Source organism: Ambystoma mexicanum, chromosome 7q (genome assembly GCF_040938575.1).
Source record: "Ambystoma mexicanum isolate Mex_15411 chromosome 7q, UKY_AmexF1_1, whole genome shotgun sequence".
Classification (NCBI taxonomy): domain Eukaryota; kingdom Metazoa; phylum Chordata; class Amphibia; order Caudata; family Ambystomatidae; genus Ambystoma; species Ambystoma mexicanum.
The window spans coordinates 679,570,856-679,598,406 of record NC_090941.1 but is presented as its reverse complement, the minus strand read 5'-3'; the positions used below and the strand labels follow the sequence as shown (position 1 = coordinate 679,598,406).

At 51.3% G+C, this 27,551-nt stretch overlaps 1 protein-coding gene across 2 annotated transcripts in view; it reads left to right on the top strand.

The window, feature by feature from the left end:
* The window catches only part of NUP58 (nucleoporin 58), an 891,091-nt gene that overhangs the window by 250,353 nt on the left and 613,187 nt on the right, over nucleotides 1-27,551 (top strand). The window lies entirely within an intron of this gene.

The following is a 27,551-nucleotide window of genomic DNA, read 5'->3' as shown; positions in this document are numbered from 1 at the left end:
ATGGAGTCACTGAAGCTGTTATTCGCTACGAGCTAGGCTTATCCTCCATACAGTTACATAATTGGAAGAACCTCTCGCTATTGAGGTATATTCCTTCTGCACAGGAGGGTTATGTTTGGTGGCTACTAAAGCAGTTGCTTAAGAAATCTTGGGCCGCTTTAAATACCTGGGAGATCGAGTGTAACTCAATCTGTGAGGGGCATGACATCTCGAAAGCCACACTTCTGTATAGACCAACTGTACTTAAATGGAGACTCAAAGAATGGGACTGGATTGACACAATCCACAAAGTCAGAATTTATCATCTATACGCTGATTTATTGATTGATGCTAGACCAGTCTGAACCTATCCTGATTACTTGAGTCAATTTACAGGTAGATTTTGGCTATCGAGAGTTATGAGACTGCGGCTGAATTTGATCCCGACAAACGAAATCATGGGTGCCAGTAATAAAACTCGGAGCCCTAAGACGGTGTTGATCTCCAGTATGGGGTCTGGCATGGATTCACATGTTCATGAATATTCCCCATTGTCAGGCCGGGAATACTTGGTAAAAGAAAAAACAGTTTCGAGGGGATTGGGTCCTCCGACGTATTCCATATCTATGACAGTAATCACCACAGCTGTGCTGCTTCGGAAAATCTTTCTGCGTCCTGCGTCGATGACATTGATACGCCACCCTCGAGGACCTCCTCAGACGGCCGACGTCACTAGATGTTATAAGTAGGACGCACAACGCCCTAAGCCTCAGTTCTGTTTTTTCCGCGAACGTGTTCGATTCGGAGATCTCGGCGCGCCTCGACTCTTTGGAGTTGCTGTTCATTCAGTTCTTAGAACCTGTTTGTTTTGTGTAAAGTATTATCGGGATGTCTTCCTCTTCTTCCACCCCGCGTCCGGGCTTCAAGAAGTGTGGGGACTGCGGGTCCAAGATGTCGGTGATGGACTCGCACAACGCCTGCCTCTGGTGCCTCGGGGAGGCCCACGACATGGATGATTGTGTCGACTGCCAGTTGCTTACGTCCAAGGCCTTGCGGGAAGGTAAGAAGCTGTCGGTCGGTAAGGTGTTCAAGCCCCGGAAGGCGAGGTCCACTGGGCCGGCTTTCGACAGACGATTCAAGGGGCAACTCTCCGCATCGTAGTCGTAAGTCTAGGGGGTCTCGGTCCCAGAGTGGGTCCCGCCACTCCTCTGCCTCTTCGAGGCACTCCTGGAAGAGCTGTCATCGGTCGCCTTCCCTGTCCTCTTCCGAGGACTCTGCCCGTCGGCGGGTTTCTTATCCCACCAAACGTGCCTCTCCGGAGGAGTGGGCTTCCTTCGGGAAGAAAATGTTGGCGATTCTTGAATCACAGGGCTCCGGTCTGTCTTCGCTTCCAAGAGGGGTCGATTGTGACCGTGTTGGAGAGACCGCTCGTACGCCTTCGGGTGGTCGGCACGATTCGCGGGAGAGGTCACGCTCGGACAAGGTGAATAGTTCCAGTCATGCCCGTTCCAGGTCCCGGTCCTCGATGCGCTCGAGCCCGTGTGCACCTGTCAAGTCTTCGAAGAAGATGTCGACACCAGTGGCGCTGAGGTCGTCAACGGACTCTCTCGAGGAGAGAGTCCGTTGACGTTCCTCAGAGAACTCAGAGAGTTCCTCTGAGGAGAGTTCCTCAGAGCTCGGCCTCTGAGGAAGTCGTCGACATCGGCGCCCAGGATGTCGAAGGACACGCTCGGGATCCGCCCTCGAGGCCTGTGTGGAAGCTGTCGATGTTGTCAGCGCCGCGCTCCAGGTCGAAGTCGATTCACTCAACGTCGATGCCATTTCGCTCGACGCCTTTTGAGGCTGTGGTGTCAGAGGTACCCCGTGGCATAGGGGAACCCCCTAGAAAGGCTCTGGCCAAAGCAAAACATGTCTTTCTCCCCTATTCAATGCCCACTTTACAGCCTATGGAATAAATTTCCGAGATGGAAGAGGGTTCTGAAGATGGGTTGGTTCCGGACACGGTACCAGATGAGATTCTTTCTGGTCATAGCCAGATTGAGGACTTGCGTCGGTCACTGCATGACGCCAGTGGTCTGGACACCTCTCCGGAGGTGGAGTTCTGTAGGCCTGAGCCTGGCACCCATGCCGAGTCATCGTACCGGCGCCTTATGTCGTGGGTCACAGACTACTTGGGGTGGTCGGCGCCCCCAGTTGATTTTGTGCAGGATGACCTTACGGATATCCTCGATCAAGGTCCACCCACTGACCCGGTACTGCCATTCCATATGGCTCTGCAAAGAAGGGTGGCAGCGGCTTGGACTGCTCCGGAGAGTCTCCCGGCAGTGGGCAAGTCTTTGCCGTGAAAATACCGCCCTGCAAGTAGTGACCCCTGCTACTTGACCACGCACCCCACTACGGAGAGTTTGGTGGTGCAGGTGGCTACGGCCCCAGCTAAGCAGGCGTCGTATCCTACAATCCCTCCTGATAGGGACGACAAGCGTTTTGATGGCTGGGCGAAGAAAGTGTTTTCTTCAGGGGGGTATGGCGCTTCAGGCAGCCAACTCTGGGTGTCCCACAGTTTCTGAAAGGTTGAGGTATGTGGATTGGGACCTCCCTGAAGACGTGATGGAGGTGTTGCTTTCGTCCAGAAGGCCCGCAACGAAGTCCCTGTACCGTTGCCGTTGGAGAAAGTTCTGCGACTGGTGCAGGGTTAAGAATGTGTATCCTTTTTCATGTGACGTTCCTATGGTTCTGTCTTTTTTGCTTTCTTTGGCCCATAGGGGCCTGCAAGTGGGTACTATCAAAGGTTACCTGGTGGCGCTGTCCATATTTAAGCGCTTGTCTGAAGAGTGTTCTTATTTTAAGATTCCTTTAATTTCTCAGTTTCTGAAAGGGCTCACTAATGTGTTCCCTCCGTCACCTTTCCAGGTGCCCGGTTGGGATTTGAACCTTGTCCTTAAGTTTCTGATGGGTGCTCCGTTTGAGCCTTTGCATTCTTGCCCTTTGAGTCTGTTGACTCTTAAAACTGTATTTTTGATTGCGGTCACTTCCGCTCACAAAGTGAGTGCGTTACAGGCACTTTCAGTTAAGCCACCCTTCACTGTATTTCATAAGGACAGGGTTGTCCTTAGAGTTCGTCCATCCTTTCTTCCGAAGGTGGTGTCGGAATTTCAATTAGGCCAGAAGGTTGTTCTTCCGGCATTTCATCCTCCTCCACATCCTGGTAAGGAAGAGGAGAGGCTCCATAGGCTCGATCCTAGGAGAGCTTTAAGCTTTTATATTTCACGCATGTCCCGGGTCAGAGTGGACGATCAACTCTTCATTGGCTACGCTGGTAAGCGTTTGGGACAAGCTGTGGCTAAGCAGACTTTGTCTCGCTGGATTATTCTGGCTTTTTCTGAGTGTTACCGATTGGCGGGTAAGGACCCACCGGTCGGCTTGCGGGCCCATTCTACCAGGGTTATGGCTGCCTCTACTGCCCCACAGAGGGGTGTTCCTATTCGTAACATCTGTGACGCAGCCACCTGGGCTTCGGTCCATACTTTTGTACGTCACTTCTCCCTCGATTCCATCCGTGGGCAGGATCTGGCCGTTGGTAAGGCGGTCCTTTGCTCCGCAATTTGATTGAGCATTCTAAATTTCTTTTGCTAAATTATTTTCCCACCTCCTTATGTTGGTACTGCTTTGGGAGTCTGTCATAGATATGGAACACGTCAGAGGACCCAATCCCCTCGAAGAACAAGTTACTCTTACCTGGTAACGTTCTTTCGATGGGATGGTCCGATGACGTATTCCATATCGCTCCCTCCCTGCCTTCCCCGCTACAGAATTCCTTAAGCGATTGCAGCTTGCGTTTCCGCAAGGCTTTCTGTGGTCATACTGGCAGACTATTGGTGCCACACATTCTGGGGAAAAACTACAACTGAGGCTACGGGCGTCGTGCGTCCTACTTATAACATCTGGTGACGTCAGCCGTCGGAGGAGGTCCTCGAGGACGGCGTATCGACATCCTCGACGCAGACGCCGAAAGATTTTCCAAATCCGCACAGCTGTGATGATTACTGTCATAGATATGGTATACGTCGTCGGACCATCCCATCGAAAGAACGTTACCAGGTAAGAGAGTAACTTGTTCTTCTCTGTGTGAGAGGAGCACTTTCAGTTTCGAGTGCTTCCTTTTGGCCTCTTTTCGGCACCATGTGTCTTTACGAAGATGATGTCGGTGATCGCGGCCTATCTTCGTCTGCAGGGTATCCATGTGCATCCGTATTTGGATGACTTGCTCTTACGCAGCCCTTGCCCTTTGAAAGCTGCCTGCAATCTTCAGTCTCTCTTCCAGCTCCTGTTCCACCTCGGGCTGTCAGTGAACTGGCGGAAATCTTCCATGACTGTCTCTCAGGACTTCATTTTCCTGGGTTTTCGCTGGAACACGATCGACTGCAGAGTGGTGTATCTGTTAGCCATGTGCACTGTCTCTGAGAGCATGTCAGCCTGGTGGTTTCAGAGGCTGCTGGGCCTCATGGCCTCATGCATTTTGGCGCTTCCTCTTGCTCGCCTCAAGATAAGGTGGACTTGGATGGTTCTTCGGAGTTCTTGAATTCAAGCTGTGGATCCGGACTCCAAGTTGATAACGATTCCGGCTTCCATGAGAGCGGACCTGGACTGGTGGTTGTCTCTCAGCAACCTGTCGGTTGGGGTAGTTTTTCAGGACCCAGCTCCGACGGTAACGGTCACGACGGACTCCTCCATTCTGGGGTGGGGTGCGACGTTGGATCTTCTTCAGGTCTCGGATCTTTGTTCGTCTCGGGACAAGCTCCTCCACATAAATCATCTGGAGCTCCTGGCGATCTTCCTAGCGCTCAGGGCGTTCAGACCGATCATAGCCAACAAGGTGGTCCGTATTCACAAGGATAATGCAGTGTCGATGTATTACATCAACAAGCAAGGGGGCACCAAGTCTCCCCCACTCATGGACCTGTTCACCCAGATTTGGGAATGGGCGGTTCAGCATGGTGTCTGGCTACTTGCAGTACACATTCCGGGCCAGCTGAATGTCACGGCAGATGCCCTCCGTCGGCGGATGATAGTGAGCTAGGAGTGGGAACTGAAGGCGGAGGTCCTCATGGATTTTCCTGCGCTGGGGCACTCCGAAAGTGGACCTCTTTGCTACGGCATCAAACAGGAAGCTTCCTCGGTATGCCTCCAGAAACGGACTGGGAGCTTCCTCTCTGGGGGGTGCTCTCGAGATTCCATGGCACAACATGAGGGTTTATGCCTTCCCGCCTCTGCCTCTAGGTCATCGGACTATTTCCAAATTGAAGAACTCTTGGTTCTCAGAACTTCAACACCTGTCGGTATGTCTGTCGATCAGGTTACCGGTGACCCCCGATCTTCTTCACCAGGGGGAACAACTGTGGCACCCCTCCCCACAATCACTCAGCTTGGCGGCATGGTGAGTTCAGGTCTTTAGAACATCTTAGCCTGTCTGTGGATGACTTGCGCATTATCCAGGCTGCCAGGAAGCCCTCGACTAGGTCCCAGTACAAAAGCAAATGGCTCAGTTTCTGTCATTGGTGTTTAAACAAGCAGTTGGACTCAAGGCATGACACAATTGACACAGTGCTGTCCTTTGTATCCCACTTAGCAGAGTCAGCTGTTCACTTTCTGTCATGTAGAACTTATCTTTCGGCGGTTTCCGCCTACCTATCTACGGACCAATGCTCTTACTCTGTCTAATCCAGTGATTAAGAGACATTTTGCAGGATTGAGACGCCTTTATCCTCCGATTCGTAGTCTGCACCTGGCGTGGTATCTAAATGTGATCCTGATGGCTTTGTGCCATAAACCTTTCAAACCAATGGCCACGGTGGACCTCAAGCACCTGGCATGGAAGGTGTCCTTTTTGGTTGCTGTCACTTAGGCAAGGTGCTTGAGTGAGCTCCAGGCTTTGTCAGTGGAGCATCCCTGCTTGGCTTTTCACAAGGATAAGGTGGTCCTACGGACAAATCCTGCTTTCTTGTCGAAGGTGGTTTCTGAGTTCCATCTAAACCAGTCTATCTCCCTGCCGGTCATTTTCCCGAACCCCGCTTCAGAGGCGGAAAGGGTTTTACACTGTCTGTATGTTAGAAGGGCTCTTTAATTCTATCTGGACAGAACATCTGAATTTAGGAGCTCTACTCAACTGTACTGACCTTTGGTAATCCACAAGGTAAGCAGGCCTCTAAGGCGACCATCTCCCGATGGATCGCTGCCTGCATTACGGAGTCTTACACCGTTCAAAGGCTGAAGCCTCCTAAAAGTATTCATGCACACCTGGTGCGGGGCAAGGCAGCTGCAGTTGCCTTTCAGAAATATGTCCCCTGGGAGACCATCGCAAAGGCGGCTACTTGGGCCTCCCCATCGGCTTTTTGTAAGCATTATTGTCTAGACCTGAGCTCAAGATCCGATGGCCAGTTTGGTCAGGCTGTGCTGAAGAACCTTTTTTAGTAAGGTTTTTTTCCATCCACCCATAGTTCCTGTAAGGAGTGCTTGGGAATCTCCCATAAATATGGAGGAAAGGGGACGGGACGTAGGAGTATAACCAGGTTACTCACCGTAGTGACCACCTTACTCCTAGTCCCCTTTCCTCCATATGCCGTCTGCCGTCCCCTCTAAGGTTCCTCTGTTATTGCTAAAATGTCTCTGACCTGGCGATAGAAAAGGACAGATGGGCGATGCGCGGGGCGGAGCTGAGATGGGCGGGGTTACGGCCGCGTGCCGGGCCCCGCGTAGAAAGAGGCGTGACTAAACATTTTTGGGAAATTTTGGGATGCTTTTACAAAGTGCTCCGGTCCCGTCCCACAGGACGGAGGAATGTCCCTTAAGTATGGAGGAAAGGGACTATGGACTAGGAGTAAGGTGGTCACTACGGTGAGTAACCTGGTTATTCTGTTTCACCTGGCGGGAGTCAAAAATAGTCGCCGACACTCTCAGCAGGGAGCTGCACTCTGTCCACGAGTGGGAGCTTAGGCAGGATCAAGTGGATAACCTCTTCCTCAGGTGGGGCAGACCCCAGATCGATCTATTTGTGACGGTGGTAAACACCAAGTGCCAGAGATTCGCCAGCAGGTTCCACCAGTCGGGGAGCATGGAGGACGCTTTCTACAGCATGGGGTCTGGCATGGATTCACATGCTCATAAATATTCCCCGTCGTCGGGCTGGGAATCCTCGGTAAAGAAAAAACCAGTTTCGTTTCTGATCTGTCTTTCGTAGTAATAACCAATCACTGGTCTCTGCGTCATACTGACCACAGCCAATGACTGCCCTCTACCTAAGCACCGCCTCTGGCAGCCATCTTCAGATTTTTACCGCACGTTCATGTGTTGGGATCCTCGTGCTATTGCTCTCGAGCGTTGGTGCTATTTTTTCACGTTTTTTCTCAAAAACTTCGTTTTTTCGGTCAAAAGAGCCTCAAGCTCCACCGACTTTCCATCCGATCAACAGGGACCCGTGTCGGATTCGTCTGCGCCCCTCAAGGGTGAAGATTTCGTCAAGCTACGCTTTTGGAGGATTCCAGAAGCTTCTCAGGCCCGGGAGAAGGGAAGCTCGACGCCCGGAAAGCTGTTCAGGATCTGCCCTGGATGCCAGCTGCAGAACGTCTTTAAGGAGGACGAACACTCCTTTTGTCTCTACTGCTTACATGAGGACAAGACGCACGTGGAGAAGGACTGTGCGTTTTGCGGCAATATGTCGGAGCGGACCATGAATGACCGCCATCAACGTCTCGCCAACTGGCTGGAAGGGAAGAGCCCGTCGGGCGAGAAGAAGAGGAAGAAATCCGAGCGGTCTTCTAAGACCTTTGAGGACGCCCCGGCGACGGGGGTCCAACACAAGGCCAAGCACCGCGAGTCCACTGGCACCGGGAGCGCCGAACGGTCGGGCTCTACGGGCGCCAGGCAGGGCGCATCCTCCCCGGCACCTTCAGCCACGAGCCAACGCTCTGGGTCGGGTAAGAGGAAGGGCGAGCACCCGGCGAAGCTCCTGGAGAGGCCCCGGTCGAGCTCGAAGGCCCCATCGGAGGGGGAGCGAGGCAGTGTCCCCCCCTCAAGGATAAGGCGGTGAGCGCACCTAAGGTGGTGAAGGCCTTAATCCATCCGGCCAAGCCCTCTATCGATACTGTTGCGGCGGCCCTGGCTCAGCCTGTGGAGGCTACACCAGTGGTGGCGACCTCGGGGCTCAGTCTCCCTGCCACCTCGGAGGGAGTCCTCTTTTGTGCCCATCGATAGGACCCCCGTGAAATCCCCGGCGGGGAAGAAAAAGGGGGGGCAGGGCGTCGTCGTAGATTCGGCTTCAACCTCGGAGGAAGAGCTGATCGAGGCCTTAAGCCACGGCCTTGGCGTGGAAGAAGACCGGCCCGTCGGGATGGATCCCGACGCAGGTGACGACGACATCGTCGAGGGTGCCGACGGGGCCCTTGATCGCCCGTCGGATTCCCCTCTGCCAGCGCCGCAAGACAACTCGGCGGCCATTTTGTTGGCTATACAGTCCTTATGCTCAGAGATAAGGACGAGACTACCGTTGCCGACGGAGGAACCTCTCCCGTCGGGGGATCCTGAACCGGGACCTTCTGGTGTTCCCCCGCCCAAGAAAAGAAGGATTCACCCTCCACCTCCTTTTCAGCCGTCGCGCCCCGTCCAGCCCTCCTCCCCGTCCACCCGAGGGGATGATACGGGGACTGACACGGCAGCGACGGGTACGGACGACGAGGTATACGACGAGGATCTACCGTCGTCACCTCCCACCAGGGCTTCTCCGCCCGACGAGATTGGATCGTTCCACTCCATGATCGCCAGGGCATCCGAGCTTTTCCAACTCTGCCCTGAGGAGAAGAAAAAGGAAGGATTCCTTTATCAACGGCGCGAGGCCAAGAGGAAGACGGTCCTCGCGGTGCCTCTACTGGACGACATTTGGGATGAGGGCCTCGCCCTCCTCAAGAACCCTTCCACGACGCCAGCTAGAAGAGACCGGTACGAGAAGAAGTACCGGGTCCCGGACGCGGCCCCCCTGTGCCTCCGGGCGCAGCCTACCCCGGACTCCGTCGTCTCCGCGGCGGCCAGGAAGAAAGCGGGGGGGGGGGGGTGCGGCCTCCACATCGACTTCCCCACCGGACGGCGAGGGAAAGAAATTGGACGCTATGGGACGCAGGGTCATCTCGTCTGCAGCGACGACTATTAAGGCGGCCAACGCCTTGGCTATCGTGGCCCGCTACGACAGGGAGGTATGGTACAAACTGGCTCCCCTGCTGGACTTCCTACCGGACGACAAGAGGGCGGATGCCCTGGAGATCCTACAGGAAGGTGAGGTGGCGTCGGACCACGCCATCACTATTGCGACGGACATCGCCGACACTGGGTTTCGCCAGTTGGGCAACGGTGTGTGCCTTAGGCGGCGTGGATGGCTCAAGGCTACGGACTTCCGTCAAGACGTACAGACCAGAGTCCTGGACATGCCGTTCGATGGGAACAACCTGTTTGGGAAAACCGTGGACGATTCCCTTCAGGCCATTAAAGCGGACACTGAGACGGCCCGGGCCCTTGGGGTTCTGCAGCAACGACGGACGCCCTTTCGGAGCAGCGGAGGCAAGGGCGCCTCCAAAGGTTCCGGCGGCGGTTTCTCCACCTACCGTCAAGCGGCCCGCTCGTCGTCTCAGGAGGCCTACAGAGGACGAGGCAAGTCTGGCGGACCCCGCCGTCGTCGCCAAGGAGGTCAATGCGGCAAAGCCTCGTCGAAACAGGATTGAACCGGCCGTGGGGTCGGGCCCCCACCGAAGCACCCCGGTGGGAGGCCGGCTGGCGAGCTTCGTCAGCGTGTGGGAGTCCATCTCCACCGACCGTTGGGTGCTGGACGCCTTAGCCCGGGGCCACGCGCTCGAGTTTCAAAGAAGGTGCCCGCGCGTCCCCCCCGTGGCCAGGAAAGAGCTTCACGTCCCTCAACTTCTCCTGGAGGTAAAGGCGATGCTCAGGAAGGGTGCCATCGAACTCGTCCCAAAGAGGCTTCGGGGCTCCGGAGTTTACTCGAGATACTTCCTCGTGAAGTAGAAGACAGGAGGATGGCGCCCCATCCTAGACCTGCGACGTCTGAACAAGTTCATCAAGGCGCAGAAGTTCCGGATGGTCACCCTCCAGCACGTCCTGGGTCAGCTGGAGGAAGGAGACTTCCTGTCGTCGTTGGATTTGGAGGATGCCTACTTCCATATTCCCATCCTAAAGGGGCACCGAAAATTCCTCAGGTTTGTGGTCCAAGGGCGTCACTACCAGTTCAAAGCCCTCCCCTTCGGACTTCGGTCGGCACCCAGGGTATTCACCAAGTGCCTTGCACCGGTGGCGGCGCAGCTGCGCCGCGAGGGGATCCACGTCTACCCCTACCTGGACGACTGGCTCATCCGAGCCAAGACGAGGGAGCTCGCCGTGGAGCACACGGCAAGGACCGTCCAACTTCTCACGGACCTGGGATTCTCCGTGAACTACGCCAAGTCCCACCTGGTACCCGCGCAAAACGCACTGTTTCTGGGAGCGAAGCTCGACACAGTGTCCCTTCTGGCCTCCCCGTCGGAGGAAAGGACCAGGTCCATCCTGGGCAAGGTGCAGCGGATGTTGGTTTCCGACGCGGCCAAGGTGAGGTCCATCAAGTCCCTCCTCGGAATGATGTCTTCTTGCATCTACCTCATTCCCATGTGCAGGCTCCGGATGCGCCCGTTGCAGGAGTTCCTGGACGCGCGCTGGATCCAGACGACGGGCGGCTTCGAGGAGAGGATCACACTCGACGAGAGTTTCCGCCGAGCGGTCTGGTGGTGGGGCACCCGCGCGCATCTGACGGCGGGCATGGACTTCCAGACCACCAGGAGACAGTGACCACGGATGCCTCCCTGGAAGGGTGGGGAGCGCACACCGAAAATCTGCACGCGAGAGGCCTTTGGCTCCCGACGGAGAAGTCCCTCCATATCAACGTCCTGGAGCTCCGTGCAGTGTTCTGGGCCCTCAGGTCCTTCCTTCCGTCCCTCAAGGGCAAGGTGGTGAGGATCTTCACCGACAACACCACCACCATGTTTTACATCAGGAAACAGGGCGGAACCAGGTCCCCAGCGCTGTCCAAGGAGGCGCAGGACCTGTGGCATTGGGCCGTCGCCCAAAGGATGTTTCTGGTGCCGTTTCATCTGGCAGGGATAAAAAACACCATCGCCGACTCACTCAGCAGGGAACTGCGCTCGTGCCACGAGTGGGAACTACGGCAGGATCTAGTGGATCGCCTCTTCCGACGGTGGGGCACACCCCAGATCGACCTGTTCGCGACGGCGACGAACTCCAAGTGCCGGAGGTTCGCCAGCAGGTTTCCCCAGGCGAGGAGCATGGGCGATGCTTTCTCATTCCCCTGGGAGGGCCTGTTCCTCTACGCGTTCCCTCCTTTGCCACTGCTAATCCGGCTCGTCAACCAGCTCAAGAGGTCACGGTGCAGGATGATCCTCGTCGCACCTGCGTGGCCGAGGCAGATATGGTTCCCGAACCTTCTGGACTTGTCAGCGTCCCCGCCAATCAAGCTGCCGGTGGACGCGGATCTACTCTCCAGGGAAGGAGGCGCCATCCTCCACCACGACCCGAAATCGCTGAACTTGCAGGCCTGGCTCCTGCAGCGCTAGAGTTTGGAGGATACGACATACCGGCCGACTGCAGAGAGGTTCTTGCAAAGGCCAGGGCGTCCTCGACTCTTAAATGCTACGGACACAAATGGAAGAGGTTCTCTGTCTGGTGCCATGCACAGAAGATTAACCCTCTACGGATTACGGCTCCCCAGGTACTGCCGTACCTGCTGACGCTGGCCAAAGCTGGACTGGCACACGCGTCCATCAAGATTCATCTTGCTGCGATCTCCCGATACACCAGAACCACGGGCCGGACGTCCTTGTGGTCTCATCGTCTGGTGAAAGAGTTCATTAAGGGACTGTTCAGATCGTTCCCGCCGGTGAAGGCTCCGTCCCCGGCGTGGGAGCTCAACGTGGTGCTGACCAAGCTCATGGGACCTCCGTTCGAGCCTCTGCACTCGGCCCCGTTGAAGTTTCTGTCGTGGAAAACAGCGTTTCTTGTGGCCATCACCTCCGCACGACGGGTGGGTGAGATCCAGGCCCTTTCCTGCAAGGCCCCGTACTTGACTTTTCACGACACGAGGGTAGTGCTCAGGACGCACCCCTCCTTCATGCCCAAGGTACCGTCTGACTTCCATCTCAACGAACCCTTGGTGTTGCCTGTGTTCTTCCCGTCGCCTTCGTCGCCGGCTGAGAGGACTTTGCACTCGCTGGATGTGGCTAGAGCGCTGAAGTTCTACGTGGACCGCACAAAGTGTTTTCGGAAGACGTCACAACTCTTTGTGAACTTTGGACCTGTCAATCAGGGGAAGGCTCTCTCGAAGGCTTCCATTTCCAGATGGCTCTCCGGCTGTAACATGTACTGTCATCGGTTGGCAAACCGACCGCTGCCTGGCCGTCCGAGAGCCCATTCCACCAGAGCGATCGCAGCTACCACGGCGTTCCTTTCTGGTGTGCCCCTGCTGGACATATGCAGGGCTGCTACGTGGAGGTCGACGCACACCTTCACGAAATTCTACTGCGTCGATCGGGATTCCAGGGAGGAGTCCAGGGTCGGCCAAGCAGTGCTGCGCAACCTGTTCGCCTGAGGTGAGCCTGGTTAGGAGGTAAAATGCTTAATGTTGAGTTTGATGTAATGCTTAATGTTGAGCCTTTGCCACCTCCCGTGGTTGTGCATGTGTGTACTGCTACGTATTCTTTATTCATGAGCATGTGAATCCATGCCAGACCCCATGCTGGAGAAGGAACAAGTTACTTACCTGTAACTGTTGTTCTCCAGCATGGGTCTGGCATGGATTCACATGCGAACCCTCCCGCCTACCCCTCTGCGGCTCTTCACTTGGTCATACTGCCACTTCACGTGCTTCCAAATCTGAAGATGGCTGCCAGAGGCGGTGCTTAGGTAGAGGGCAGTCATTGGCTGTGGTCAGTATGACGCAGAGACCAGTGATTGGTTATTACTATGAAAGACAGATCAGAAACGAAACTGATACTGGTTTTTTCTTTACCGAGGATTCCCAGCCTGACGATGGGGAATATTCATGAGCATGTGAATCCATGCCAGACCCATGCTGGAGAACAACAGTTACAGGTAAGTAACTTGTTCCTTCTCTTTCCCGTGGAAGGCCTGCTCCTGTACATGTTCCTGCCGTTGCCTCTGCTACTAAGAGTAATCGGTCAACTCAAACGGTGCCGGTGCAGGATGATCCTCCTTGCCCCGGCGTGGCCGAGGCAGATTTGGTACCCGGACCTTCTTAGCCTGTCAACACCACCTCCAGTCAATCTACCAGTGGTTGCGGACCTGCTTACCAGAGAAGGAGGCACAATCCTGCACCACAAATCAGTATTGCTAAACCTGAAGGCCTGGCTCCTGCAGCCTTAGAGTACAGCGGGTACGAGCTGCTGGCGGACTGCAGGGAGGTCTTTGCCAGGGCCAGAGCACCGTCGACTCTTCATTGCTACGGGCACAATTGGAAGCAGTTTGCGATGTGGTGCCGGTCGCAGAAGACCAACCCTCTGAGGGCCACGGTCCTTCCTTGTTTGTTGTCTTTGGCTAACGGGGGGCTGGCGCACGCCTCCATCAATGTGCATCTCCCTCTACACCAGGTCTCCGCTTTGGCCTCACTATCTAGTCAAGGAGTTCCTGAAAGGACTATTTTAATCCCACCGGTGAAGGCACCTTCCTTTGCGTGGGAACTCCACGTGGTGCTGACAAGGCTCATGGTGGCCTATGCATCAAGCTCCTCTCAAGTTCCTTTCGTGGAAGACAGTGTTTCTTGTGCCCATCATCTCTGCCAGGAGGGTGGGAGAGATCCATGGCCTGTCCTGCAAGCAGCCCTTTTTGACTTTCCACGATACAAGGGTGGTGCTCATGCCTAAGGTTCCGTCAGAATTCCATTCCAACAAACCTTGTGTTGCCTGTGTTTTTTCTGATGCCTTCGTCATCGGCTGAAAAGACTTAGCACCTCACGACTTTTCGTGAACTTTGGTCATGTGAACCATGGGAAAGCTTTGTCCAAGTCTTCCATTTCCATGTGGCTCTCCGGCTGTATCTCTCACTGTCACCGGTTGGCAAACCAACTGCTGCCTATCCGCCCGAGAGCCCACTCCACCAGAGCGATTGCTGCGACGACAGCATTCCTGTCTGGTGTGCCCCTGCTGGACATCTGCAGGGCTGCTACGTGGAGGTCTACGGACACCTTCACGAGATTCTACTGTGTCGAAAGGGGTTCCATGGTGGAGTTCAGAGTCAGCCAAGCAGCGCTATGTAACCTGTTCGCTTGAATGTGAGCCTGGTGAGGAGTTAAGAGTAATTGCTTCTGTTGAGCCTTCCCACTGCCTGTGTTGGTATGTACTGCTATGTGCTCTTTATTCAGGAGCATATGAATCCATGCCAGACTCAATGCTGGAGAAGGAACAAGTTACTTACCTGTAACTGTTGTTCTCCAGCATGGGTCTGGCATGGATTTACATGCAAACCCTCCTTCCTACCCCTCTGTGGCTCTTCTTCGTCATTTTGCCACTTTACATGCTACCAAATCTGAAGATGGCTGCCATAGGAGGGGCTTAGTCAGAGGCAGTCATTGGCTGGTGGCAGTATGACCCAGAGCTCAGTGATTGGTTTATAGTAGAAAGACAGTACGTGAAAGTGAAACTTTTTTTCTTTTACTGAGGTTTCCCGGCCTGATGACTGGGAATAATCATGAGCATGTGAATCCATGCCAGACCCATGTAACTTGTTCCTTCTGTTCCCTGTCTGATCATTCTTTTGTATTGTAGGGCTCTAGATGAGGGGCGTCTGTCCTATTTCTTCAACTTCATGCCCAGGTTTCTAGTGGAAGAGCGTGGCAGAATAAACTCTCATGGTCGCAATGACTGGATGGTTGCTGCAATTCATTTCTTAAAAGGTGTTTTGGAGTCACAGAAGCTAACATGATTGTTTCATTTTTGTGCTTCTTTTACGCTTTTGCTTTAATTATTTTCTTAATTTGTATCTGTATTCTGTATTTGGTAATTTTGTTGTATTTTTAAAAATGTTATGTATATTTTGTTAAAGGTAACTTGTTAACCAAATAATAAAAAAAATGTCTGGTTGCAGTGAAACTACTTTTATGACTTTTAGTCATTACTCACAGGCTGTAAAATCAGCCGCGGTAATACACAGAAGGGTCACCATTCTGCTAGAATGGGGGGGGCTCCTTTTTTTCACCATTTCTCGTTTGCTCGTTGTTTCTTAGGTCTTCTGTCGTCCTAGTCGGGAGCGATTTTATTTGTAGTTTTGTCTTTCACTGATATCCTTTTGAATTTCCCACCTGTGCTTCAGAGTGTCTGAGAAGGCAGGAAGGGAGGAGTCCAAAACTCAGCAGCTTTCATCTTGCCTGAATGAGATCTACTAGTCTCAAGACCACCTGCATTTTGAGCCATCCCACAGCATGCTGCGACCTTTCTGGGCTGTAAACCGCCAGTACCCCTGGACCTCGAGCCAGTGTGCACTGCATGTTCTTCAGAAGTCTGATTCCATCCGAAACTTTGCACTCCTTCTGGGCCTTCAGAGACACGATTCAATTCCCTGACATCCCCTCACCATAGTGTAGGAGGACCGAGAGTGTGGTGAAGAGAATCAGACAGCCGATATTCATTCTTCATCTGGCTCCTGTAAAAGGGTGCCAAATTCACAGAACCACGAGAATCTGTGAAGAAACCTTTGTTGGAAGCCTCCTCTGACTACTGCTGTTGCAAGTTCCCGTTCAGTTCTTTCATCTCCAGACCAAGTGTAAAAGTACTTACTTGCTAAAGAATGTAGTGTGGTAATTGTATCTCTGTAATAGAAGAATGGTGTTTCCGCCCCTTCTGAAAAGAAATGTGTTGGTACTGTTTTATTTTTCGGTACTGATTGAGTGTAAAAGCTTACCAATAGGGTTTTCCTACCTTGAGATATATTGTCTTAGTGTACCATTGAGTATTGCTTTCCCCGATCTGCTTAGTGCAGTTCTAAAACAGTATTGAAGTTAATACTTTACTCCTACGTCCCGTCCCCTTTCCTCCATATTTGTGGGACATCTCTCCGTCCTGTGGGACGGGACCGGAGCACTTTGTAAAAAGCATCCACATTTTTTTCAAAAATGTGTCCCTCCTCTCTTTCCTGCGCGGGGTCCGGCACGCAACCGTAACCCCGCCCACCTTGTCTCCGCCCCGCACATCGCCCATCAGTCCTTTTCTCCGCTCGATCGAGGCCGGATGCACTTGCATCATCGGAAGATTTTCTTCCCTTTTTTCCTCTCTGGCTCTCGCTAGCGTTCGTTTACTAGTCTGTCTTTCAAATTAGACTTTCCAGATTGTTCATCGTGTCACCGTCGCTTCACGAGGGCGGACCCCATCCTCTTTGTTTAAAGTGTTTGGGTCTGGAACACCGTTGGGACTCCTGTTTTTACTGTGACTCCCTTTCGGTCCGGGCACTTCAACGTCGGTTGGAGCGGTGGGAGGAGGTGTTCCGACGAACTCCTCCTTCGCATTTTCAGGCGTTCATCGACGAGAAGAAGAAACGCCCGGTAAGTGCTTTACTTTTCAGAGCACCCCGGCCGGGGGATACCTTTCCCGGTTCCTCTCGGTCCGGGAGGGCCGTTGATCGCTCTGTCACCAGGGTTCGCCCTGAGGTTGCCGTTGGGCCTAATAATTCTACCAGAGTTTTCTACGAGGGTCTCCGTAAGGGCCCTCTGAACACCGGAGTACGCTCCGAGGCCCTTCCTGTGGGGACTGTTTGTGGGCCCAGTTCTACTGAATCGTGGGGTACCGGAGCTTGCTCGGAGGCCTCTGTCGGCTTCCCTCAAAAACAAGACCGGGGTGTGCCCCGAGGCCTTGGCTGGGCTGGTTGTTACCGAATGGATGTTCGAGGCCTGTGCAGATAAGGCTGTTACCTTCTAGGGTGGGGTGCGACGTTAGATCTTCAGGTTTCGGACCTCTGGTCGCCTCAGGACAAGCTCCTGCACATAAATCATTTGGAGCTTCTGGCGATCTTCCTAGCGCTCAGGGCGTTCAGACCGCTCATTGTCAACAAGGTGGTCCGCATAAGAACGGACAATGTGGTGTCAATGTATTACATAAACAAGCATTGGGGAACAAAGTCTCCCTCCCCTCGTGGACCTGTCCATCCAGATTTGGGAGTGGGCTGTGCTTCATGGTGTCTGGCTGCTTGCAGTGCACATCCCGGGCCAGCTGCATGTCACAGCGGATGCCTTCAGCCGGCGGACAGTGGTCAGATACGAGTAGGAATTGAAGGCGGAGGTCCTCTCATGGATTTTCTCGCGCTGGGGCACACCAGAGGTGGACCTCTTCGCTACGGCGGTGAACAAGAAGCTTCCTCAGTATGCTTCCAGAGGGGGGCTGGGAGCCTCCTCTCTGGGGGATGCTCTCAAGATTCCATGGCTCAACATGAGGGCTTACGCCTTCCCGCCTCTGCCTCTAGTTCACCGTGCAATTTGGAAGTTGAAGAACTTGGCGAACTGTTCCCTTCTACTCATAGCCATGTGGTGGCTGGCCAGGTTTTGGTTCTCAGAACTTCAACACCTGTTGGTGTATCCGCCGATCGGGTTACCAGTAACTCCCGATATTCTTCACCAAGGGGAACAGATGAGGCACCCCTCCCCACAATCGCTCAGCTTGGAGGCATGGTGCCTGAGTTCAAGTCTTTAGAGCATCTGAGTTTGTCTGCGGATAACATGCGCATTATCCAGGCAGCCATGAAACCCTCGACCAGATCTCAATACAAGAGTAAATGGCTCAGGTTCTGTCATTGGCGTTTGGAGAAGAAGTTGGATCCAAGTGTGGCCACGATTGAAACGGTGCTGTCCTTCGTGTCCTCCCTAGCAGAGTCAGGGGTTCATGTCCTGTCATGCAGGACTTATCTCTCTGCGGTTTCCGCTTACCTTTCTACAGACCTGTGTTCTTATTCTCTAACTAACCCAGTGGTGAAGAGGCATTTTGCTGGCTTGACACACCTACCCTCTGGTTCGTAATCCGCACCCGCCATGGGACCTAAATGTAGTCCTGACGGCGCTGTGCCATAAGCCCTTTGAACCAATGGCTACGGTGGACCTCAAGTACTTGTCTTGGAAAGTGTCCTTTCTTGTCGCCGTTACTTCAGCAAGGAGAGTGAGTGAGCTCCAGGCATTGTCGGTGGAGCATCCTTTCTTGGTCTTTCACAAGGACAAGGTAGTCCTTCGGACAAACCCGGCTTTTCTACCGAAGGTGGTGACCGAATTCCATCTGAATCAGTCGATCTTCCTTCCGGTGTTTTTTCTGAACCCTGCCTCAGAGGCTGAAAGGTTTCTACACTGTCTTGATGTCCGAAGAGCTCTTAAGTTCTACCTGGACAGGACTTCCGAGCTTAGAGGGTCTTCTCAACTTTTTGTGACCTTCGGTAACCCTCGGGGCAAACCGCCGTCTAAGGCCACTATTTCTAGGTGAATCTCCGCCTGCATCAGTCTTTCACCGTCCAAGGGCTGAAACCTCCTAAGGGTATCCATGCACACCTGGTGCGGGGCAGGCAGCTTCGGTTGCTTTTCAGAAATATGTCCCCTGGGAGTCCATCGCTAGGGCAGCTACTTGGGCCTCCCCATCTGCTTTCTGTAAGCATTACTGTCTCGACATGAGCTCAAGAGCTGACGCTCAGTTTGGTCAGGCTGTGCTGAAGAACCTGTTTCAGTAAGGGGTATTTCCATCCACCTGTAAGGAGTGCTTGGGAATCTCCCACAAGTATGGAGGAAAGGGGCCGGGACGTAGGCGTATTACCAGGTTACTCACCGTAGTGACCACCTTACTCCTAGTCCTTTGAGTTGCTTGTAGCCCCTCTTAAAAGTTTACGGGTCTTTACTTAAATTGAATAGCTGGTGCTCTTCTAAAACTTGTAACCCTGGGTTGTGTTTTCCCTGGATTGCTTACTGCATTCTAAATTGAGTAGTCATACTTCTCATTGAGTAGCTTAAGAAAGTATGAGTTGCTTTACTAGCTCCGAACTATGTTCTACAAAGTAATGTTGCAATGTGTATACTTGTAAAATGGTTTGTCTATTACGCGATTTCTGTAACTGAGTGTCACTGCATGACTGACTGGGTCTATGGCCCTTGATTTGTCTGAATGTAATCCAAAAGTAACTAACTGTTTTACTCCCCAAGAATAGTTGAAAGCCATTCTGAATGTGTTATAGGTTTGACTCAACTTAAACTGGTGATTGCTATTCCTAATAAGGTTATACTTTGTTTTGTATACCATAAGTATTGTGTTGGTTTTTATAATTGTGTTTATATGCTATGTTATAGTACTTACTTCCCCAAGACTTATCTTCGCCAACTTGTATTTAAATAAACACTTTATTTTTACAGTACATAGTGTTTGTGTTTCCTTGGACCATATGTATGCTACAATTTGTTTGTACCAAACAGCCCTCTCTCCCTCCTAAAATGAGCCTGGGTGCTCTGTCTACGCTAACAAATGTTCTCAGGTGGTACATCCTTATACTAAGAGTTGATTTATATACTGCCTCAGAGGTATGGTTTTATGACGCTTAGTTGGATTTAGGAAAACTGCTAAAACACCTAACGCACGGTGCCCCCTTTCGCCCTCCAGCTCACCATGCCACAGTGACAATCGACACCTCCCTAGAGCAGTGGGGTGTGCACACCTGAAATATTCGTGCCAGAGATCTCTGGCTACCGGAGGACCAGTTGCTCTATATTGATATTTTATTTCTATCGCGCTCGTACACAAGTGTTTCAGAGAGCGTGACGATATCAATGTGTTAGTTCTGGGTGGAATTCTAGGCTCTTGTCTTTTTATCCCCAGCTGCGGAGAAAGGTGGTTTGCATATTTACAGACAAAGCTACCGGAAGCAAGCGAGGGGGCGACCTGCTCTCCAAGGGGGCTCAATCGCTGTGGCACTGGGCTATAGCTCAAGCAATGTTCCTCATTCCACTTCACCTGGCTGGTATCCACAAAACCATTGTGGATGCCCTCAGCAGGGAGTTGCGATCTTGCAAGGAGTGGGAGTTCCATCACAATCTGGTCCAGCAACTGTTTGGGGGATGGAGTCGACCTCAGATCGGGTTGTTCGCCACACGGGCAAACTCCAAGTGCCAGCAGTTTGCCAGTAGGTAGCCTCACGTAAGGAGTCTGGGGGAAGCGGTCTCCATCCCTTGGGAGGGTCTGTTCCTCTACGCGTTCCATCCGATCCCTCTTATTCCAAGGACCCTCAATGCACTCAAACAGAGCCGATGTAAAATAATTGATTGCCCCAGCATGGCCACGCCAAATCTGGTATTTCGACCTGCTGCCTCTGTCGGTTGCATCATGCATCAAGCTTCCTCCTCTTCCGGAGGACCTGCAGTCCAGGGACAACAGAGCCGTCCTTCACCGCGACCCAGCTTCTCTGAAATTGATGGCTTGGCTCATGTAGCCCTAGATTTTGGGCACATACAATTATCCGTGGAATGCTGCGAGGTTCTGGCCAAAGCCAGAGCTTATCTACTCTTTCCTGTTGCAAGTATAAGTGGAAGCAGTTCTCAATATGGTGTTGGTCTCAACATCTCGACCCTAGTCGGATCAAGGCTACCCAGGTCCTGCCTTATTTGCCGTCATTGACTAAGGCAGGCCTAGTGCTCGTTTCCATAAATGTTAATTTGGCTTCTCTCTTACATTTGGAGCACTGGCAAGCCTTCTCTTTGCTTGCATAGGCTTGTAAAGGAGTTCCTCAAAGGGCTTTTCAGGACTTTCCCCCCCAGTAAAAGCACCTGCTCCAGCATGGGAACTCAATGTGGTGCTTTCCAAGTTGATGGGCCCTCATTTTGAACCTCTTCACCAGGCGCCTTTAAAGTTTCTCTCGTGTAAGACTGCGTTCTTGGTTGCGATTACATCTGCCAAAAAACCCATGAACTGACGCATTTTCTTTGGCTTTCCTACCTTTACTGCGGATAGGGTTTTGCACTCAGGGGACAGTTCCAGTGCTTTAAAATGTTGTGGCACCCACAAACGACTTTCGCAAGACTTTGCACTTGTTTGTGTCTTTTGGGCCTGCTGAGAAAGGAAAGCTTTATCTAAAGCCTCCATCTCCAGCTATCCGGCTGCATTTCACATTGTCATCGGCTGGCTAACAGTCCTCTGCTGGCCAGGCTAAGGGCACATTCCACCAGAGGAATGGCTGCAACAATGGCGTTCTTTCCATTGCTGGACCTCTGCAGGGCTGCTACGTGGAGGTCTACCTCCACCTTCATGATATTCTACTGCCTCGACAGACTCCAGGGAGGAGTCTTGTGTTGGTCCGGTGGGCTACACAACCTTGATGCTTGATGCTGGGTAAGATTTTCATAACCACGATAAATCTTCCAGACCTGTGTCAACGCCAGAACATTTTGCTTTGACTAGGTAACTATTTTACCTTGTACTTAAGTGAAGGGGAATCTCACCCCCCCCCCCCCTCTCTCACTTAGCCATGTACTCTTTTTATGTCTCTCCATGGTGTATGGTTCAAGTTAGTTTCCTACAACCTTTGAGCTTAGGCCGGGTTGCCCTAGGGGCTCCTCTGTTAATTTATCTTTCATGTATTACAGTTCCCAAGTTGTAAAGGGGGATTTTCATCCCCTTTACGTGTTATATACTGTGCCAGCACACCCCACCCTATGTGGAGTGCTGGGGGGATACAATGTATCCCCTTTCTTATTCAACTAGTAACGTTGTGTTACAATTGCAAGTTTCCTTGAATGGCTGGTGGCAGTGTAATTACTTTTAGGACTTTTTAGTCTTCGATTTGAATGACGCCTTGCCTAGTAGGATCGTTGTTTGTCCTCCCATTGTCCCGTCCCCCCCGCCGCGCCTTGAAACACTTGTGCATAGGCGCGTTATAAATGCCATATTATATCATATATCATTACCCGCAGGCTGTTAGTTCAGCCTAGGTAAAGCACTGAAGGGCCAATATGTTTCTAAAATGGTGGGCTCCTTCTTTTTTTTTGCTATTTCTCGAGTGCTTGCGGTTTCTGAGGTCTTCCCCTGCCATTCTAGGTAGAAGCCACCTCAGTGGCTGCTTTGCCTTGGGCCGCGCCCAGGCTCCCGCAGGGTCTGGAAATGCAGGAAGCGAGGGAAGTGTCCAAAACTCTGCAGCCCTTCGCATTCACCTAGCCTGAAAGGAACACACTCCCAGTGGGGGGCTGGCTGTCCTGATTGGACAGCCAGACCAACCCTTTCTGTAAAATGTGGGGACAGAATGCAGAGGTTGTGCTGTAGTTCCTGATAAAACTCCAAACCTGGAAGCTGCGGTCAAGTCGACAACTGGAGCTGAAACCAACGAGGAAGATGACAAAATAGCTGTAGTGATTTCCAGCGACCGGAGAGCCTGCTGTGTAACCGGAGCCTGCTGTAACCCTTCTTTACAATCGACTTAACGATCCCGACCCAGAGCCTGGTGAGATCCACTAGATTAAAGAAGACCTGCATTTTGAGCCATCCCATGTCGTGCTGTGACCTTGCAGGGCTGCAATACCCTGTGACCTCAAGCCATTGTGCGTTGCATGGTCTTCCAAATTCCGAATCGAACTGAAACTTTGGTGGCATCCTGCTGGACCTGCGGAGATCTGATTCCAGTCCTCAAAGTCCCCTCACCAGAGTGCTGGTCCAGATTAGCGATGCAAATGCAATCAGCAATATTCTGTTTTCTGGCTCCTGAAAAGGGCGCCAAAACCAGAGCCGCATCCAGCCGCGAATACTCTTGCCTCCTGCCTTCCCCATTGATCCCTGCTGCAAAAGTCCTTGCAGTATCCTGTCTTCATGATAAAGGAATTCAGTGACCAGGTTATTGTCTGCAACCTCTTCTTCTGTGCTGTGTAAACCATGCGAATATCCTCTTGCCTAGAGCCTTCCCTGTGATATCTGCTGCAAAAGTCCTTCCAGTGTCCTGTCTTCAATCTTCATGATAAAGGAATTCAACAACCAGGTTATTGGCTTCAGATCCTGAAGGCTTCCTGATGCAACTTTGCTTCCATGTTAAGGTACTGTGTTGGCTGGGGTAATTTCTTAATTTAAGCCTGTGTGATTTCTGTAAAGCTTTGGTGTGTTTTCTGTGATTGGGAGTCCTCTCATCCAGTTCACCCAAGCCCACTGCTGGAATCCTTCTAGGGTGTATTCTTCGAAGTCCCTGGACCCTAACTAACTTTAAAGTGAACTACTTACTTGTTGAGCAGTCTTCCACAGGAACTGCGACTTTTGCCTGCAAGAGAAGCCTATCTCTCCCTGCCTAAAGCTGGCTCCTAGACCACTAGAGGCCCCTCTTCTGACTCTTGGTGAACTCATGTAATCGAATGGGGAAGGACTGGGTAAGTGAAAGATTCTGTCTTGAAAAGTATAAGAAGTGTTGAAAAGTATTTATTTGTGAAAGTTAGTTGGTAACTGTAAATCTGAGAGTGAGCAGTTACAAAAGTTCTTACTTACCTTGTTGGGCAAGATTGTGTGCAGTACCCGTTGGGAAACTACAGCAACCTTGACCTCCTGGCAATAGGAACCCAGCCTTTGGTAGAAGTCTGCACTACACAGGTTGGTAGTGTGGCTGAGCAGACAGGCTTATCTCAAGAGGGGTCAATGTGAGCAGTAGGGGTTTTACACAGAGATTCACAGTGACAAGTATTCAAATAAACTCTTGAGCACAAGGTTTCTTGATTAAACAATTATTAATTTAACAGTCAGCTGAATAAGCCTTCTTCAGAAGCGACAGTCAGCCGCCCAATCACCTTTTGGGTACATTCCTGTAACCAACGGGATTAAGCACAGGGAGTTTCGGGCACCTTCCTCCCTCACTTCCTGCCCTAGCCAGACCTACTGGAGCCAGAGCCGGGCTTCACTCGTGAATCCCGCCAAAGGCAAAACAAAAAAACAAAGGGACCAAACCTGGTTTGGCACGCAGTGTAAATCTCAAGAAGGACCTTTTCGACAAGAAATGTCGAAAAAAGACGACCAGGGCCATTTTACAAAATGGGCACCCATGGGTGCCTTACTGCAGCTGCGAACGCAGTCCGTGGTAAAAACACAATGGTAGTAAAAAGGAAACCACTGCCACCAGCCATTAACTGTAGAAAGGGTAACCTAAAAATTTTACACGAGAAACAAGACAAAGGGGGATACTAAGTAACCCCTACACCACCCTATGGAAAGATAGTGTGTGCTGCGTCTAGAAAGTCAATTTCACTATATTGCTCTTGGAAACAGTTGCACCACATTTGGGAAATCTAAGACTTCCCTGTGCCACTCCACTGAAGGTGCTGTGTGTCACAATGTAAAGATGATGCCTTTGGAGTTTGTCGGGCTCCCAAGTCAAAAGAAACAGAAAAATACATGCGAGAGTGAGAAAAAGGTCTCGCGCTCTCCAGGTTAGAAATTAAAGTACTAAAGTCCAGAAAAAGAGCTGGGGGTCTCTAAGGTAGAAGGGAACTGGTGTATATTTTCAGAATTCCCCCTAACACAATCCCTTACAAGGGCGGTTAACCCTTGAATGGAAAAGATGTTTAAACCTGCACCTTCTGATCCCATTTACGTTTGGGGCCATATTACAATCGAAACTCTAGTAGTTACAACTACTAGAAAGAATGCTGGGGTTACTCTGTCTAATGCAGAGGCACCTCCAGATAGGGGATTTGCAAAAAACCTTACGCTCTGGTAAAGAGTGACCACTTCTGCTGTTTACTCAACATGCATTGCTAACACCACTCTTTTGGCAAGTTAAAATTATGTTCAATGGGGGGTTACTAATTTAGATAATGCCCCTGAGCATGCAAAGTCCCAATTTCAGAAAATTGTCAGAGGGTAGGCAAGTTACAAATCATCTTAAAGAATACTCTCAACTCTGCAGAAACAGCGGGCAGAATCTTTGCTTAGGGTACTTTATTGAAAAGATACTCATGGCTTCGCAATACTGTTTTTAAACCTGAAACCCAAACCACTCTTATTAATAAACCAGTTTAAGAATCGGTCTTGTTTGAAAAAGCTGTTGATGCCATTGTAACAGCCAAAAAGGAGCATGACACATTTAAAAACCTTAAGTCAGATCTCCAGTAAACCATACGTTCATCAGAGTATTCAACACCCTCTGTTGCTTTCGTTACCAAACATTCGCCAGACCCATTAAATCGGGGTTCTCCTCGGGTTCTTCTCCCTGGTACTCAACGCAAGAAACATAGTACAATTTCCAAACCGCTCAGCTTTGAGGTTTCAGGCAGGGGTAGAGGTAGGAGCGCAGCCACTAGAGGCTCTGCTACCCTTGCCAATAAAGGACTTACCCGTCAGGGTCCACTCCCAGGCATCTCCGGTAGGCGGTCGAATCGTATAGTTGACCCACACATGGGAGGAGATAACTTCAGATCAGTGGGTGTTGATGACGGCCAATGCTTATTCTATAGAGTTCCTTCAGAGACCCTGTTACCATCTGCCACGATCCAGGAGGATGTTGCAAGACCACCAACTCATCCTACAGATGGAGATCCAAACATTAATCCAAAAAGGAGCGATGGAACTCGTCAGTGTTAGAGGTAAACGAGGGGATCTATTCAGTGTACTTCCTTGTACCCAAAAATGACTTAACCATGTTCCCTGTATTAGATCTGCATCCTGCAAACAAGTATGTCGAGCCTGAAAAATTCAGGATGACAACACTGCAGGAAGTAATTCCCTTGTTCCAGAAGAGGAATTACATTGCAACTTTAGGTATGAAAGTTGCATACTTTCATATTTCTGTTGCCTGCGCACAGGAAATTCCTAAGATTCAAAGTAAGACACACTCCCTACCAATTCAAGGTGCTTCCATTCGGCATAGCCTTAGCACCAAGGGTGTTCCCCCAAGGTTTTGGCAGTGGTGGCAGCCCACCTGCACAGACAGTCCATTCCAGTGTACCCTTATCTGGACGACGGGCTCCTTACAGGAGACACTCTTCAGGCGTGTCCAAAGAAACACGCAAGATAAATCAACCTACTGTTCCAACTAGGGTTCTCAATCAACAAGAAGAAATAGTCTTGTTCCCAGCCAAGGAAAACAGTTTCTTGGGGTTCAAATTTGGACCAGGATGGTCTTGTCTACAACACGAGGGTCCCAAAACATTATTTTCCGAATTCCACAATATATACCTGGCTGTCTGTTAACCATTCAAAGGGCCATGGGACTGCATGGAATTATGGTTTTGTGCATTTACCAAGTGCCACACGCTCGTCTGCGTCCAATGCAAGAGTGGCTAGCGAGACAGTGGTCTCAGGCAATCGGTCAATGGGATGATCTAGTGGTTGGCTTGCAGTACCTCATATTATCTCTGCGGTTGTGAACAAAAGATAATCTTTTGAAGGGGAAAATCTTTCATCACCCCCACAGTAGAAGCTACTCTAACCACAGACTTATTCCCCTGTCAGGGTGGGGAGCGCACTTTCTTCATGCGGCGAACAGCCTATAGACTCAGTCGTTAGCAGCCAAGCCCATCAGCCTTTTGGAACAACTAGCAGTGTTCAAAGCCCTAAAGGCTTTCAAAAACCAGCTACAAGGGACACCACTCCTAGTCCTTACCGACAGCACAGCAGCCATGTTCTATATAAACAAACCGGGTGGACTTACTCACCAGGTCTGTCCAAACCAGCCCTGATCATAAGGTTTTGGGCACTGAGTCACATGTTTCAGGGGAACACCATCTTCTAGCAGATGTGCTCAGCAGAAACGTATAACTCCCCATAGAACACGAATGGCAATTGCACGCAAACATTTTAGATTGCGTCTTCTCAGACTGTGGTCGTCCAGAAATCAAACTTTTCTCAATACTGGAGAACTCAGTGCCCAGACTACGCCTCCAGTTATCCCCAAACAAGATCAAAGGGCAAACCCCTGTGGATGAATTGGTCAGGGATATTTGCTTCTGTGTTTACCTCCCCCGACTCCTCATCAACAAGATAGTGTACAAGATGCACCAGGAACAAGTCAAACCTCATAGCACCAATATGGGCCTGTCAACCATGGTTCTCACATCTAATGAAAATGTCACTCTGCCCTCCAATCAGACAATTTATTGCATTTATCATACGCCCAAACCCAGGGGGTGTTGCGGCGTAGTTAGACAGCTTACTTTTAAGATAATACAGTACATAGTACAATTCACATAATTACTACAAAATAGTACATTTCACAACATTATGCTTTTAGCTGAGGATGGCAAAGCACGAGTTGTTCGGGAAAACGTGCTATTCGAGGGGTGGCCTAGTGCTTACTGGGTTTGGTGTCAGGGTGAGCAAGGGGGCTTTAGGTTCATATTGGTTGACTAGCCATGTTTTATATGTTTTCTTGAAGCATTGGTTTGAAGGCTCCGTTCTCACATGAAATAAGAGTGAGTTCCAGTGTTTAGGGGCCATTTATAGAAATCTGCTTCCCCCTGCTGTGGGGCATTTGAAACGTGGGACAAAGAGGTGTTCATTGTT